General features: G+C 33.7%; 1 long non-coding RNA gene across 1 annotated transcript in view; it reads right to left on the bottom strand.

The window, feature by feature from the left end:
• The window catches only part of LOC149558137 (uncharacterized), a 59,625-nt gene extending 42,071 nt beyond the window's left edge, over nucleotides 1-17,554 (bottom strand). Inside the window, exon 1 of the long non-coding RNA XR_016352438.1 lies at nucleotides 17,400-17,554. This is a non-coding gene — a long non-coding RNA (uncharacterized LOC149558137). The remainder of the gene's footprint in view (nucleotides 1-17,399) is intronic.
• Nucleotides 17,555-18,080: the final 526 nt, after the last annotated feature.

The raw sequence follows: 18,080 nt of genomic DNA, 5'->3' as shown, positions 1-18,080 counted from the left end.
TTCCAAGTCCTAGAAATGAAATCAAATGAAAAATGCAAAAATTGCAGTTTTTTGTGCAAAGTTGCATAGTTGAAAAGTTGCTCAAAATTGCAACTTAGTGGAAAAAGGGTTATAAGTACTAAAATCTTGGTTGTAACCACTGGAATAGATATTAGAGAGATATATACCTCATTTCTGAGGTCTGGAGGGCATTAATGTATGGATTGGAAGAAGTTACAAAGAAGAAAATTCAGTTTTGGAGTCTTTTTCTATGTTTTTGGACATTGCCCATACTATACGGATATTCAAACCAGATGTGATGGATGTTTGAGATAGAATTTTGAATCAGCTTTCATTTGCTTTTGAAATCATCTTTCTAAGTGTTTTCTTGTTCAAGTTATTGCATTTTTATTGAAGCAAGGTTTTTGGGACAGCATTTTGGTGCATTCAGCAAAGATGGGCCTCTCACTGCAATCTCCCTAGTTGGAATTTCATGGCCTCTTGGGAAATGGTAGTTGGTAGGGTACTATTGAAGATTCCAAGGTTCCAAAATTGGAGAATGTGTTTTGTGATTTTTCCAACCAAGCCCTAGGTGAGGTGCCATGAAGGATTTGACCTCTTTTAGTGTGATGTTTGGTGAATGGCAGGATTTTGGGACTTGGTGAAGGGCTGAGCGTTTGGAAATAAAATATTTTAGTGTTATCAACCATTCCTAAGTATTGAATTTAGTTCCATGACCCCATTTCCTACTATTGCTTTGTAAACTAAGTGGAACTTGATCACTTACGTCTGTGTTGCTTTGTGAAGGAAAGGGAATGTTGGAGTGGGGCTAAAACTTGGTGCAATGGGGTTTGAATAAACTTTGACAACAGTATTCAAAAACCTATTTTATTTTGGGTCTTGTTTGGAACTTTGTGAAGTTAGATCCAAAAAGCCACTTTAAGAGGGTTAAAAGGGGCGCATAGGTCTACTAGGCCAAATTGGGGTTTGAGGCTTTGTGCAAGAGCATGATTCAAACTAGTGGTGTAGTCTATGGTAATTAGGTGCCCTAAGATCATTTAATGTCTTGGAACCCTTAGGACAAACTTCTAGGGTGTTTTTCTATCATTGACCTAGTTGAGGGAAATAGGTCCAAAACCCATAAAGTGGGTGAGATTCATTCTTCGCACCTAGATTCTTGGTGAAGTTGGATAGTGTGTTTCTTTCATTCATTGGAGGATTGGAGTGTCCTGAAACATTGTAAGAAGGTTGAAGAGTTGATAGCCAATTGGTTGATTTCAAGAGTGGGAAGCCCACTTGAAGCTTCTTAGTTGTGCTCTCTGCATCACTCTACAAGTGAAAACACTTGGACACCCAATCGTGTTTGCGAGAATTGTAGTATTGAAGAGGAAGCTAAAGAGATGCAGACCAGCGATAGGAAAGATGTAGCTGAGGTGGTTTCAGCTACAGATAAGGGGCATACAAGTTTTTACATTAGTGATTTGGAGGTTAGCCTTGACAAACATATTGACAAGGCGAGTCCTGTTAAATCCTTATAACTTGCTAATACCAATGTTCTGATATTTTCAATCAGACTAATCCGATATGCATATAAGTTTCTTTTATTTGCCTCATGATAAATACCTCTCCAAACAACATGATCGGCGTCTTATGAGGTATACTTATATGCCTCTTAGATAACTATTGTAGTTGATTGTCATTAACTCTTAGTTAACTGTTAAAGGCCATCGATTTGTTATAAGAAAGGGTTTAATTCATGGAGGGCCGAACTAGAAGGGATGTGTCTTTTGGAAAGACAAGACCCTTGATCTATGTATAAATAGGAACATGTTTGTGGATAGAAGACGCACAAAAATTACCAAAGGTTGTTCTTCTAGCAATCTACTCCAAAGGATTTATATCAGAGATACAATAATAATTTCCAGAATTCATTTTAGATTCCTAAACAGTAACATTTTAGCCCAAAATTGAAGGAGATCGATTTTCAGCAAGACTTAAATCATTATTTTACAACTGGTTGATCAGAATTTGTAGAAACTTTACATGGTATCAAAGCTCTAGTAGTCGAACCTAGGCTCTGCAAATTGACAATCAGACTTTAAAATATCTAGCAACATCCTTCTACCTTCAATTACTAGCACATTCAAACCCGAAAATAGGTTTGATGGAAAAGAACACTTCGTTCCTTGGAAATTCAGAATTATGATGACTCTTGAAGACAATGATGCGAAACAGTTTGTTGATTCAGCATCCAAGCAACTTGATGCTGAACCTAATAAAACTATCTAGAGTAAAGGAAACAAGAAAGCCATGTAAATCATATTAGATGGAGTGGAAAATGAAATAGTACCTATGTTGATGAAACATCAAACAACATTTAATATGATGAATGCATTATTAAATGCATATGAGGTTTACAATGCGACTAGAACCACTAAAAAGGCAACTAAATCAACTAAATCATATACAGAAAAAGAAGGGAGAATCTATGAACTCTTACTTCCTAAGGGTGGTTAATCTAAGAGACGAACTTGCAAGTATAGGGACCATAATTTAAGACAAGGAACTAACACTTATGGCTACTGATGGGTTACCAGACTCATGGGAAACATTCTTACAAGAAGTAAGTGCTAGAGACAATCTTCTAGACTTTAATAGACTTAAAGGAGATTGCTTGCAAGAAGAATTTAGGAAACTTAAGAAAGGAGGAAGATTGAAAATTGAGGATGAAGAACTTCATGTTCTTAATAGAAATTCCTATAAAGGTAAGAAGAAGCACTTCAAGAAGAAGAAGGGTAATAAAAGAAATGAAAAACCTAAGAAAGATTTATCCAAAATAAAATGCTTCAAATGTGAAAAATTTGGACACTACAAATCTAATTGTCTTGAAAATTCAAAACAACAAGTAAACTGTACAAACGTTATTGAGACAGATGAGATAAGATGAAAATTATAATCCTAAGAAACATATATTATATTCAGCACTATCAAGTGAATTATCAAGCAAAGACTGGGTAAGTGATAGTGGATCATCTCAACAAAATTACAGGATACAAAAAAGTGCTAGACTCAATATTAGAAGAAGTTGATGGCAAAGTTATCTTAGGTTAGTTCCTCTCATTTAGTCAAAGGAATTGGGAATTGCACCTTGAAACTGAAGTCGGGTATTTGTCTCCATCTCAAAAGAGTACTCTATGTACCAGGAATAAAGAGGAATCCAATCTCAGTTACAACACTTATAGATGGAAATAATGTTGCATTCATGGACGATAAGATAATGACCTAGTCTAAGAACTCTTCATTTAAAAAATCAAAGTTGATTAGTCAAAGAAAGGGATTCTTGTATGAATTAAATACGGAACCTAGTCAACCTATTCAAACCTTAATTCATGAAGTTGTTGATATAAACGAAATATGACACAAAAGGTTAGGACATCTAAATTTCAAAACCTTATCGACTATGGAGAAAATGGTTACTAGTTTACCTAAGTTGAATAAAGATCATTCAAGCATATGCAAAGGATGCACTCTAGGTAAGAACACCAAAAGTCCATTTCATGATAGCACTAGAAAAACTAACAATGTGTTGGAATTAATCCACTCATATTAGTGTTCCTTCTCTTAGAGGATTCTAGTACTATATACTTTTTATAGATGAATTCTCTAGGAAAACTTGGATTTATTTCTTAAAATGTAAAGAATCAGAAGAAACCTTTAAGAGATTTAAAAAATTCAAAACCTAAACTAAAAACTTATCAGGACACAAAATTAAAACTCTTAGGACGAATAATGGAAGGGAATATACTTCAGATCTATTTAAAGAGTTTTGTAAAGAAGTAGGAATTAAGCAGGAGTATACCATTCCTTTAACCAACAAGAAAATGGGGTAGCAAAAAGGAAGAATATAACTATTATAGAAGTAGCAAAAGCTATGATATTTGATCAAAATTTAGAATATTATCTTTTGGCAGAAGCCTCTTGTACTGTTGTCTATATTCAAAACAAAAGTCTTCACTCCTACCTTAGAGATAAAACTCCTGAAGAAGTCTCTACTAAGTTTAAACTTAATATAAGTCATCTTAGGATTTTTGGGTGCCCAGTATATATACATGTTCCAAAAGAAAAGAGAACTAAATTAGAACCCTCCGGAAAGAAAGGTATTTTTGTCAGGTATAGTTAAACATCTAAAGCATATAGAATTTTCATACCTAGTCAGAAAAGCATTGAACTTAGTAGGGATGTAATATTTGAAGAAGATTTAGCATTCAAAAGAACCCTAAGTTCTGGAGATCCCTCTCCCTTACCTAGTCCTTAAGAAAATATAGAATATGAGTTTCAAAGGGAGAACATTGAAGAAATTGAAAATGAAATTCAAAATCTTAATCTTGAGGAAACTCGAAATCCAAAAAAAAGACCACTTTGGGCCATTAAGACAATAGAGGAAGCACAAGACTTCACTCCACCATCTGGAACAGCCAGAGAAAGCAAAAGACTCAAACTATTTTCTAGCTATGCAGCAAACATGAGTGATTTATCTAAATCGGAACCAAACAATATTTCAAGTGTTATTAAACATAAAACTTGGAAGGATGCTATGACAGAAGAATACCAATCATTATTAAGAATGATGTTTGGTAAATTGTTCCAAGACCTGAAGGAAAATCCGTTGTTTTTTCTAAGTGGATATTTAAAATCAAGCATGCTAGTGATGGAAGCATTGACAAATATAAAGCCAAATTCGTAGCCAGTGGATTCTCTCATAAAGAGGGAATTGATTATGAAAAAACCTTTGCTCTTGTTGCCAGATACACCTCTGTAAGAACAATCCTAGCTATTGCAGCATCGAAGAGATGGAAAGTACATCAGATGGATGTAAAAACAATATTTCTGAATGGAAAGATTACAAAAGAGGTATATTTGAAACAACCTGAAGGATTTGAAACTCATAACCCTAAAGTTTTTATTTGTAGGCTCAAGAAAGCTCTCTATGGATAAGTATCTCACCAGTTTAGGATTCTCAAACAATGAAGCTGGTCGAAATCTCTATTATACAGATAAAGATGATATGATACTATTGATACTATATGTTGATGATTTACTAATTATAGGTGATGATAATCTTATAGATCAATGCAAGAAAGATTTAATCAGAGAATTTGAAATGAAAGATTTAGGACTCCTCCATTACTTCCTAGAACTGGAAGTATGGCAGAATTCTGACAACATGATATTTAATCAAGGAAAGTATACATTAGACATCTTGAAGAGAATTAGAATGTGGAACTGCAGACCTGTCTTCTCCAATGGAGACTAATCTACATAAACTTAAGGAAGCAGCAACAGAGTCACCCTCCACAGATTCTACTCTTTACAGACAGATGAGCGAGTCTCTTATGTACTTGGTAAATACAAGACCTGATATTTGTGATGTTGTAATGCCTTAAGTCAGTTTATGTGTGAGCCAAAAGAGATTCGCCTAGTTGCAGTCAAACACGTTATAAAATACTTACAAGGCACTCTTAACCTTGGACTCAAATATGAGAAAGTTGACTTGGACCTACATAGGTACACAAATTTAGATTGGGTTGGACGTGTTGCTAATAGGAAAAGCACTTTAGAATATTGTTTTAGTTTAGGCTCAACGATGATATCTTGGATATCCAAAAAGCAAGCATCAGTAGCACAGAGTTCCACAAAAGCTAAATACATTGTCGCAGCAATGGCCTCTCGAGAAGCAGTTTGGCTCAGAAAGTTATTTGTGGGATTATTTGGTCAACACATGAATCCTACTATTATTCATTGTGATAATCAGAGTTTCATCAAGCTTTTTGTGAATCCAGTTTTTCATGACAAATCCAAGCATATTGAAATTCCTTACCATTATGTAAGAAATATGGTAGATAGGAATACTATAAAACTAGAATACATTTGCACTGCAGATCAGATAGCAGATATTCTTACCAAACCTCTCTCTTGAGTGAAGATAGATCACTTCAGCAAAGGACTTGGTATGGTTGAATTGTAATACATTTGTATTCTTTAATTATTTATAATTTTGAATTAAAATTATTATTGTCAGGCTATTGATTGTTATGGGCTTCACCATTTCTATTCATTATCTAATAGGTGACAATCTCTGAGATAATGAACACTTGTATAAAAGACATTATGAGAGATGATGATCTCTTAGATAAGAGATCTACTGTCAGCTCTAGATGGGTTTAAGATCATATTGTGACATAGACATTTCTATGCCTATGAGTCACAACTTGGATGAAGGAAGAATTTAATCTTTCTCTGGAGTTTATCCTGTGAACTGGTAGATCTTAACTCAAGATCATGTTGTGATATAGGTCCGCCAGTATCTATGAGTCGCAATTTGGATAAAGGAAGAATTTTATCATTCTCTGAATTTTATCCTGTGTATTGCATTACATGTAATACTGTTATCACAAGTGTTAGAGATAATCCAGATTACAGGTTTGGTAATATAACTATCATGTGTATCATGACACTACATGCATGAAAGAATCAAAGAGATATAGAGTCAATTCTATGCTTAAGCTATGTTGCTAGATATGTTTCTCTCGTTTATATTATCAAGTCAAGAAGGAGTGTCAAATCCTGATAACTTGCTAATAGCAATGTTCTGATATTTTCGATCAGATAGATCCAATATGCATATAAGTTTCTTTTATTTGCCTCATGATAAATACCTCTCCAAGCAACATGATCAGCGTCTTATGAGGTATACTTATATGCCTCTTAGATAACTATTGTAGTTGAAAGTCACTAACTATTAGATAACTCTTAAAGGCCACCAATTTGTTATAAGAAAGGGTTTAATAAATGGAGGGCTGACCCAGAAGGGATGTGTCTTTTGGAAAGACAAGACCCTTGGTCTATGTATAAATAGGAACATGTTTGTGGATAGAAGACACACAAAAATTACCAAAGTCTGTTCTTCTAGCAATCTGCTCCAAAGGATTTATATCAGAGAAAATAATAATTTCCAGAATTCATTTCAGATTTTCTGAACAATAACATTTTAGCCCAGAATTGAAGGAGATTGATTTTCAACAAGACCTAAATCATTATTTTAGAATTGGTTGATCAGAATTTGTAGAAACTTTACAAGTACTAATCAAGTAAGAGCACACTGGAATCTCCACCTGATGAGTTTCTGCATGAGAATGATGTCAGAGCAGCAGCTTTGCCTTTGCATTCAAATCAAATGAACAAGGAAATTGAGGCCTATGATGATGATATTATTTTCAGCCTACATAGTGTTGATTTGATTAAGTATAGTACTTCACTTTTTGAGATGAGTGTTGATTGGATAATGGAGAATACGCTATTTGAGTTTGATGATGGCACACTCAGTGATGTTGGTCAAGAGTTTCAGATTGATATGTGTTGCAGCCAAGAGGTTGCTTCACCGACAGAAGGACATAACACTGACTAAGCCTTTGATAGAGATGTGGTGAACAATATAGTCAGGGAGCATACAATTAGAGGAGCAATGTTGTGGCAGTTGAGGATATTCAATCCTTTTTAGGCACAAAGAAATGGGATATTACAGACAGTTGGGAGGAGCAATGGCCTTTTTGTTGGTGGGATCCAGGGGGAACATTCCCATGGTTAGTAATATTTCCAAGAGTTGGTTGGCACAATGTTGAGCTCCCACCATCTTTTGTTCATAGTGATGCTTGTGACCTTAGTTCAATGAGATTATCAGTTGGATTGAGGATCCTCTTTTATATCACATCATCATATGGCATGTTGTTTTGACTAATCATGTACAAGTCATGATTCGGGATCCTAATATTAGCATGCTAAAGATATCGTTCTTAAGGGAAGCCAATGAATTGCTTTGTAGTTCTAAGTCCTTTGTTCATATCATAGTGGCACAACGGATTGTCAGAGCAGTTTTCATGATGTTGATATGGGACACAAGGATTAGGATCACATGCAATCAGTTGTTTCTGGGCAAAAAATTCAAGGAACGAGGATTGCAATGTCCCATTCTTCTAGGACATTTGAAAATTAATTGCCCAACCCCATTTAAATGAATACTGACTATTGAGGACTTAATACAAAGTCATTAAAGTCAATTCAATATTCAAAAGGGAAGTCAATAAGAGACGAATTGGTAAAAAGGACAAGGACAAGATTGGAAAATGAAAAGTCAAGCAGAGGTACATGAAAGGTCACCAAGTTGTCTTTAAAAAGGGGAGGAGGAGCTCATTTTAGTATGCTTGGATATTTGCTTGAATGTGATTTTGGATATTCAGCTCTATTGGAAAGTTAATTGGAAGCTTTAACTTTCAGCCTGCTTGAAGGACGGAAACCCGCAAGTCAAAAGACAGTGGACAAATACCCATTGTAGTGGATGCATCGTTTCAAGTGTCTCGCTTGTACTTATTTGTATCTCTGATTTTCAGTACTTTGAATCAGAATGCATCTCTGTTTGTAAGATTGGATTTGGGTGGTAGTAAGAGTTACTGCATTGTTGATGTATACTGCAGTAACATATCTATGGTTGTTTTAATATGTGATATTGGTGAAATTGTTGGTTTTGGGTTGAATCACTGGTAGAATCTATTTCATGCATTTGTTGTTCATTATTTTGTGGTTTTGTTTTGAGGGGGTCAAGAATGATACCCAGCCAAGGTATTACATAATAATCTTAGAAATACTTATAGAGAGGAAGGATCTTTTTCTGATTGGGATGGAGAAATGCGCAAAAATTGGTTCAATCTTCTTAATCCCCCGTTGAAGTATTCCAAAGCCAATAAACTAGATAGGAAAAACTGTAAATGGGAACCTCCTCCTACCGAGTGATCTAAGTTAAATTTTGATGGGGCTTCAAGAGGGAATTTGTAAAATTTCTATGAATTCTGAACAACCAAACTTTATAATGCCTTTAATCTACTTGTTGAAGATGATCTTTTGTATATCTGACTTGTATTAAGTGTTACCAATAGTATAATAACTATTCAAGAAATGTTCTTATCCCTGCAATAAATCGCATAAGGCAGTAATGTAGAGGAGCAAACTTGATTGTGTATTGTGTGTTCTCTAACCTTATTTTAAATTCATACTTTTATTGCATCCAAGAGGCATGTCCTTTCAAAGGACATGTCTCTTTCTAGGTCGGCCCTTATGAATAAACTAATGATTATATTCCATGATCGACATCTCCTAGCAAACATAATTAGTTAGTAATTGTACTAACAACAATCATGCAAAAGAACATTATAAAATGCTCCTAACGAGGTCACCGATAATGGTTAATCATCTAAGGTTATTAAAAATGCAAATTCGACAAAGGATAATCATGCATTTATAGGATCTGTACTTCAGATCGGTCATGATTACTAGAGTTACATAGTTAACACTCCCTCTTAACTTGATAATCATAATTAAAAATAACATATCTAACATCATCAATTAAAAAGAATAAGCATAGATTGATACTCTATATCTATCTGAATCTTCTAAGCAAGTGGTATCATCGAACACATGATACTATGTCATATTACCATGCTTGTGATATGACTTATCACTTATACTAGTGATAAGGATATTGCATGGAATGCAACAAACAGGATAAAATCCGAAGAATGATTAAATTCTTCCTTTATCCAAGTTGTGACTCATAGGCCCTGGCAAGCCTATATCACATTATGATCCTGAGTTAAGATCTACCAGTGCACAAGATAAAATCCAGAGAATGATTAAATTCTTCCTTTTATCCAAGTTGTGACTCATAGGCATAGAAATGTCTATATCACAATGTGATCTTAAACTCATCCAGATCTGACGGTAGTTTTCTACTGTTCAGTACATTATCTAAGAGATCATTATCTCTCATAATGTCATATACAAGTGTTCATTATCTCTGAGATCATCACCTCTTAAATAATGAATACAAATGGTAGAGCCCATAACAATCAATAGCTTGACAATAATAATTTTAACTCAAAATTATTTCATAATTAAAGAATACAAATATATGATAATTCAACCATACCAAGTCTTTTCCTGAAGTGATCCATCTTCACTCGAGAGAGACGTTTGGTAAGAATATTTGATGTTTAATCTGCGCTGCAAATGTATTCTAATTTTATAGTATTATTGTCTACCATATCCTTAATTTCTACTCCGTATTCATTAAGTTCTTTGGTTTTGATGGTGTCTTGAGCTCTAGTATAGCCATTATAGTCTTTGGGGGTTAGTTTTGTTTAGCTAGCATCAACAGAATTGTGTCATGGATGCAGCAGTGGTACTCTTCCATCAATATGAGAATAGAACGATGGCCTTTCTAGGCTTGGTAAAACCAGAAAGGTGGAATAAGATTCTCCAAAGCCAAGATGACACGATTTGGTTTGCCGTGGGTAGGGCTTTAGGGGAAAAGCTCTTCAACTATAGCAACTCATGGAGAATGAATGGTGAACTTATTGGGTGCTTCATAGCAATTTCTCTGAAAGATGGAATCACATCTGATATTGTAAAGCTTTGTGAGACCATTTTCGACCCTAAATGGATGAAAAGATTGCATCAAGCAATCTTTAATATCAACCATAAAATGGAAATACCATATCCTGAGATGTATGTGGATTGGCCCATAGGGAGTCTTGAATGGGTAAAGGTACCCAAAAGACCGGTCTTATCCATTAGAGATCAAGCACTATTTGATAAAATTTGGCCTACGTAGGAAGCTAATAGCTTCTTTCTCTTATGCTGGAGTAATGTAATCAAAGAAAGAAATAATTTCTGGTTTTAACTATCTTCAACAAGGCCAAAATTAACCATCCTCCATTAACAAACAATGATGATCACAATGCCTTCAATTTTTCGCCTTCCAAGATTGAAAAGCTCGAGCAATCCGAAAAAGGTCAAGAATGAGGTGGCTATGGGCATAGTTGGAAAACACTCACTCGCCAAGCCGCTAAAAGTTTATTAGGGAAAAAATTGGCCAACTTAAAAAAAAAACTTGAGAAAACTTAGCACATTAAAAAACCACTAAAATTAAATCAAAAATGCATTTTTTTGTGCAAAGAAGATGCATTTAATGAGTTATTTAAAGAGAACACAAAAGAAACAAGCACAGTTCAGATATATAATGCATAGTGGGTACAAAATCGCACTCTCATGCGGAATAATGATGTCAGGAAGCAAAACAGCAAATAGTTTCTGTCAAAAAAAATAAGGTTTTTCGTTCTAACCTGCCGCGGCCGAGTCATTTTCTAAAACTCGCAGAGTTTTTTCCAAATACTAGAAGATTAAATGGCGAGTTTTTGAAAAAATCAGCAATTTTTTTTCTGCAAGTAAAACAGCCAAAAATTCAGCGATTAGTGGCAAATCGCCGAGTATTCAGCGATTATGCCAACTATGGCTATGGGTAAAGGGGTAATGGTGGATGGTGAAGAAACAGATGAAGAGCTTCTTGTTATCCGCCACTCGGAAATGGGAAGGCCCCTCTGCCTTAGGTTTCTTCTGGTCTTTCAGTATTAAGCGTAGCTTTGGATGTATATCCTGTTAATACTTTGTATATTTTCTGTCCTTTTATGTTAATATTAAGTCTAACGCTAAGTTTGTATAAAGACAATATTAGTTTCTAGGAGTAAAGTTGAAGATAATTTTTGCTTAGGAATCTGTAAATTTCCTTGATATCTCAAATGATCCTTATAAATTTCGGGATGTATACTCTTTTAAAAGTACAGTCATATATAAAAGACTTTTATAGAATTTTATAAACTTTCTTCTTATTTTCTCATAAAGGCTTTAGTTTTTTCAATATGTAATAATATAATCAAATCTATGGATATGGAATCCTGTTTTCCGAAAAAGTCTGGTTTAAATATTATACAGTAATCAGAAGATTAGCAGTATCTCTTCCCTATATAAGTTAAGGATTATTAGATCTGGAATGCATTAGTTTTAATTCGATAAATTCTTGAGTTGTAGACTCCGATAAAAGTCTAAATCTGATACAGATATAAAAGGGTACATCTAAAATCATCTAATTTGCAGTTATGATTCCAAGATTTGATGATTTTAGCAGGCATAAAATCTTGACAATTAATGTATTCTTTATTTCTTGGAAATGGAACTTTCCATCTTTCGATAGTTACTTGCAATCTAAACTCAGAATTTAAATGAGAGTTGTAGATTATTTGAATCTTTGAGTTAGGAAATTTCAAATTACATCTTTAATCCTTATCTGCTCATCTCTATAAAAAGTCAACTTAATTGGTTTTTTTTCTGTCATTTAAGCTTCTATTTTTCTCCTTTATCTGAAATCTGTGGTTTGTGTTTAAAACCAGTCAATATTGCCTCTCTTCTGCTCTCATTATCCTTGTTTTCTCTTTAGTCTCTAGTTTTATAATCTAGGTTTCTTTCTCTTCTTTTCTTGTTTGCCTTGGGCCTGTTGTTCTCTTTCTTTAGCTTGTTCTTGTTTTCTTTGATTGTCATCCAGGTAGGTTGTTTGTTAGTTAAATCTAGTCTCTATAGGCTTTTTAAAGATCTTTTCTTATTAAAGATCATTTCTTTTCGTTTCTTTGTTAGTTAGTTGTAATCCGGTTAGAATCTGTGTATGTGAATTCAGGTTTGTAGCCTCTGTTTTAAGTATAGTTAATTATAAATATATTTTTTGTTGTTTCATTCTCATTTCTCTTTTGAAGTGCATTATGTTTTTCTTTGAAATTACAGTGATTTATAGGCTTGTTCTTAGTTCCAGAACTTAAGAAGTTTTCACCTTGTTTTTCTGGTTTAATTAGTTTTGTTGTTATACATTTTATGTGATTAATAATCAGTTTTGCTGTTCGATAAAGTGCTCTGTAATTGGGTTTTTCCATCCAAGTTCCATTTTTCTCTTTATACTCGCAATAGATGGTTGGTTCTTTTCTCTAGATATATGAAGATTAGTTTTTCTATTCTTAACTAATCTTCCCATCGATAGTTGGCAGTTTTCATTTTTATTGGTTATCTTGCTTTCCTTGTTTCTTTTCTTCTTTTAGTTTCTTTTGTTTCCTTTTAGGTTTCCCCTTTATTGGTAGTTACTGCGCCATTTCTTAGTTTTGTAGGCTCTCATTTTTCCTCTCTTCTCATCCTATTAGCTACTTCTTAGCTTGGGTTTCTCCTGTTTCCTCTTCCTTTTTCCTTTCTTATTTTTCCAGCCCGATTTTCTTCCTTTTAGGCATCTTTCTGTTCTTATCTGTACTCTTTGTTTATTCTCTGTTTGTTTCAGACTGTCAGAGGCCTTTTCCAATTTTAGGGTTTCTCTCCTATCCTTGTGGTTTTTGTTCTATTTATTGTTTTCTCTTCTTGTGGCTTTGTGTTGTGTTTGGGTTTCCCTCCCTTGGGATCTTGGTCTGTCTTTCTGGTTCTCTGTGGCTTCTCTGATCCTTTTCCGGAGACTAACATTTCATAGGACATAGTATGTACCGAACATGACAATGTTCCTGAAATTTTCTTCTCTGACTTTCCTCTTTTTTCTGTATCCGATAGAGAGGTATGAGTTAGTATGAGTTAGTTTCTCTGCCTCTTCTTTCCTCTCTCTAGTTTTTTTGCATTTTTTCCAATTTTGTCCTTGTTTGATAGATTTTTCTTTCAGTAGTGCTTAAGAAAGCTTCATTCTTAAGATTTGGTAGTTAATTCTTTCTATCTGTTGACACTAAGCGTTCTTTGTATGAAAGACTGAGCTTGATTTATTTTAACTACCTATTTTAAATCCTAGCCAAGCAAATATATTTTATTTTCAGCTTCAAGCTTTGGCTCTTCATTTTCTGTAATAGCAATCGTTTAGGTTGGTTTGTTTTATATCCCTTCCCTTTCCTTCAACTCTCATCTTAGTGTATATATAGGCTTTTTGGAACTAGATACATACAGGCCCATCGTCATTCATGAAAGTTATGGATACCATAATCAAGCTATGCGGGCCACTGAATCAAATTACTTTTGATAGGCCTGTAACTGATACCATTGTTAAGGATATGTTATTATCAACCCATTTTCTAGTTACAAGGGCAGTTTATCGTATTTTGGGTAAAGAGTTTATCTTTAATATAGATAGATATAGAGTTCCTATTGATATAACCTCTATGTTCATAGCTATGGTTCATTCAGTGGAAGCTAAGAAGTTTGGTATATATCTACTTTGTAGAAGACTCTTCAAGAGAATGTATTTAGGAGATCTGGAAAAAGTTTTAATCAACACAAATGAAGATTGCTTGATACCTAGACCATGTAATTATAATATCAATATTATAGGTAGAAATAATGTACTATTTCCCATAGTTTTTATAGAAGATCAAAGGAGGTTCAATAAATGGAAATCGATTGTTAAAAGGAGAGTGGACTTTCTAATTTATTGTCTACACATTAGATTTCCTCCTGGATACGACTGGATAGATAAGTTCATGCAGGAGGACCATGTAGGCTTGTGGAAAGATATTAAGAATATCAACCTTGAATATATCAAGCCTAATCATCCCTTTAATGAATTATCTGAATCAGAATCCCTTTCTCAATAATCTCTCTTTCTTCTCCTTGGCAATTGTAGAAGAGATTGAATAAAAAAATTGTTTTTTCCTATGTCCATATAAAATCTGACGACTTAAGAAATCTCTTAAATAGATATTTTAAGTAGAAACTATGAAAGAGGCCAAAATAAGTTTAGATTTATTTCTGAATAAATATCTTGAGATATTTCCTTTTTTGTGTAATCAGTACATAAAGTTAGTTAATAATTTAACTTCTTATAGTTTGATTCTTTATTCAATATTCTAACAACTTGATCTTAGTCTAGTTTAAATTGCAGGTTTTGCTTCAAGGAACTATAAAATGGAAATCTAAATGAGTCAAAAGATTAATCATTTCAGAAAACTCTGCAATGGCTTTTACGAAAGATTATTTACTTCAATACTTGGGAATTAAATAAGCTGCAGCTTTAATTTATTTTCAAAAAACTGGGCCTTAGGGCCTTTTATCTATATATATATATATATTGATCAATAATATAAACCAATACTATTAACAATATAAAAATTAATCAATCATTATTAGTCCCAGCAGGTAACTTATGTTCCCACTTTCCTAAGTTAATTAATTTTGGGAACTCCAAAAATCTAATGCCATAAAGTTTGGGGACAGTTGATTTAAAAAATAATTTCTTTGCAGAAAATTAGAAATTATTTGCTTGGTCATCTTGAATTTTTTGTCAAGAGGAAAATGACAGGGAAATGATGGAATGATTAATCTAGACAAATTATATTGATAGAGATATCAAAGATGTTACATAAAATCTCCTCGTTTCTATTTTTAGAGTGAAACTGCTTTTGGAATGTTGAGACAACAGTTATGAAACTGATATTTTGGATTTGAAAGGCAATGGAGAGAAGTCCTATCGGCTACTAAACATGCTAAAGGTAATTTCTTACAAATAAGGAAAGACAATGAATGTCCCATAGAATAAAACTGAAATTTACAATCTAACTAATTAAGAAGCTTCTCGTTTTTAGTCTGGTTTATTCGGACTTTATGTGTACTAAATATAGTGTGAATTCTACAAGGAGTCTATCAAAAGTCACATCTCAAAAGGCCAACAGTATAAAAAATGGGGCCTAGTTGGACCCCTCAGCGCTGGGCTCTAAGTGAAGTAAGATTAGACTATTGTTTACACAAATCTGAAATTACATACAGTATTTAATGAATACTGTATGTTATGAACAGCATCCTTGCACTTCGTAGTTAGACTCGGTGTGTTTTGTTTTTTTGGGTAGTAGCACTTGTGTGCCATGAGAGTTATGATCATTCATTCTTATAAAAAAAAAGGGTTTATGTGAATCGTCATTTTTCATGAAATATAGTCCATTGGACGGATTGCTACGCTAAAAATAGCATATATTCCTTTCCTAATACTGATTCCAATATTTACAGTGCAGAAGCAATTACTCAGAGCTCTGTAAAATTTGTGTAGTCCATTATGCAATTGATTGAACTCAAAGATAAAACGTACACTGTGGAAGTGAAATGTCAAGTATAATGACAACTTGCCATGGCTAGGGCTTTGAAGTTTACACTATGGAAGCGACTTAAATATTAATTTTGAAAAGATTTGCATTTTGCCTCAAAAAAGTGTTTTCCTGTAGGCCAATGGCTACCCCTATCTCAGTATTTATGGAAATTTACATTTGATTCTCGGTTGCACGCACATTGCTCGACTCTTGCCGATAACTACTCTCTGATAGTATAAACTACTTCATAAGCTATCAAACTGCAAGATATTCTTAAAATATTTGGATTTGTATGGTATAACAACCCGATGAGCAAACCTGAACTGTTGAATCGCGTTCCCTTAAAATAAAAGATTATTTTATCTCAAGATAATGAATTTCATATGCTATACTATTTAAACACAGTAAATACTAAATATTACTGCAAATAACAAACGTGAAAAGATCTCTCCCAAAAAAAAAACAAGCGATCGAGTTTTGAATCGGAGGCACGTCTTTCGAGTGTTAGAACACAGGAATATTTTATAAAGGAGCTTTAATAAACCCTTACAGTAAATACTTTCAGTCTCCCAACGCTTACACAAAGGCCAATGCGGTTATCCTTTCTAGAAGCTAGTATTCTTGTTACATTACTAATAATTTCAATCCCCTGCCCACCATTCGACCAATTTTATGCCTAACATTCAACAGAAAGTGATAAATTTGGTATAACTTGAACTTTTAACACACGATGCAGCGATGGCGGCAAAATATTTCTGGCATTCTGCGGTAGCTGATTAAAATTTCAATGCCGATATTGCGTACTCAAACGATATCTGCCCGGTAGTGAGAAATGCTCCCAAGATGCTCAATACATACCAGCACGTTGCTGTATATAGATAAACAAAAATGAAAAACCCTCCAAGGATCAAGTTCTACCCTGTTCAGTTTCCCGTTTGCGTCCGATAGTTATAAAATCGTCAATAGATCATCTCTGTTCGGATGAATGAATAAATAAATTCCTAATATCTAGAAACCCCAAATAAAATTTCTAGGCACGAAAGCCAAAGACCCAAAGAAAACAAGAGACCAGTTACAGGATCCCACGCATACGCAGTAAAACTAAAAAAAGTAAAAATAACATGATCATACCCAGAAAAATTAATTGCAAAAACCCAAATAAATGGAGAGGCCACCAACATTTTCAAAAAAACCCACAAAAATAAATACCCGTATAGCTTGTGATGTGAATATCAGGATTTAACTGTGTGATTTTGAGTCAAACTCGATGACCCATGTTTCATGAGTAGTGATTCAACATGAATCCATCTCTCATGAGAATAAATGGAACACTTAGCACTCATTGGATCTAGGTGATGCTCACAGGGGTGAAGCACCGGGACTTCCCGGGATGGCTACCATTGTCCATGCGTTCGGATGGCTGTTCATTTCTGGCGAAGGAACGCTGTTCATAGTTGATCTCAATGCACTGTAGGCTCTTCCGTTCCCATTATGAAGAATATTAAGGCCCCGTTTGGTTGCTGGCATAGGAATAGAAAATTAGAATAGAAAAATGGAATGGGAATGGAAATGAGGAATGGGAATAGAAATAGGCAATTCCAATCACAATTCCAATCATGTTTGCTGCACTTGGAATTCGACTGAGAATATGTTAATCTATTGTTTCGTTGTACAAAAATAGAATAGGAATAAGGTTAAGTTTTGTATTTTTAAAAATAATTTTTCTAATATTTTTATTTATTTATTATTTCTTTAGTTAATTCATTTTCATTTTCATTTTTTTAAACAAATAGATATAATTTTTTAAAATGTTATTAAAAAAAATTTAACAAAAAAAATTCAAAAAGTAAAAGTAAAAATCAAAAAAATCAAAAAAAAAAATTCAAAAAAAAATTTTGAAAAAAAAAATTTTTTTTTTAAATTTTAAAATTTTTTTTAATGGAAAATCGGAATAGGAATGGAAATGGCCTATTCCAATAACAGATATTTTTTGGCATAGACATATGCCCATTTTAGGGGCAAAATTGGAATATGTCTTTCTATTCCCAATTCCGATTGAGCTTACCAAACAACGAATAT

This window comes from Cupressus sempervirens, chromosome 5 (assembly GCF_028749045.1).
Source record: "Cupressus sempervirens isolate cs-2001-9-10 chromosome 5, ASM2874904v1, whole genome shotgun sequence".
In the NCBI taxonomy this organism is placed as follows: Eukaryota; Viridiplantae; Streptophyta; class Pinopsida; order Cupressales; family Cupressaceae; genus Cupressus; species Cupressus sempervirens.
This window is presented reverse-complemented; position numbering and strand designations above follow the sequence as displayed.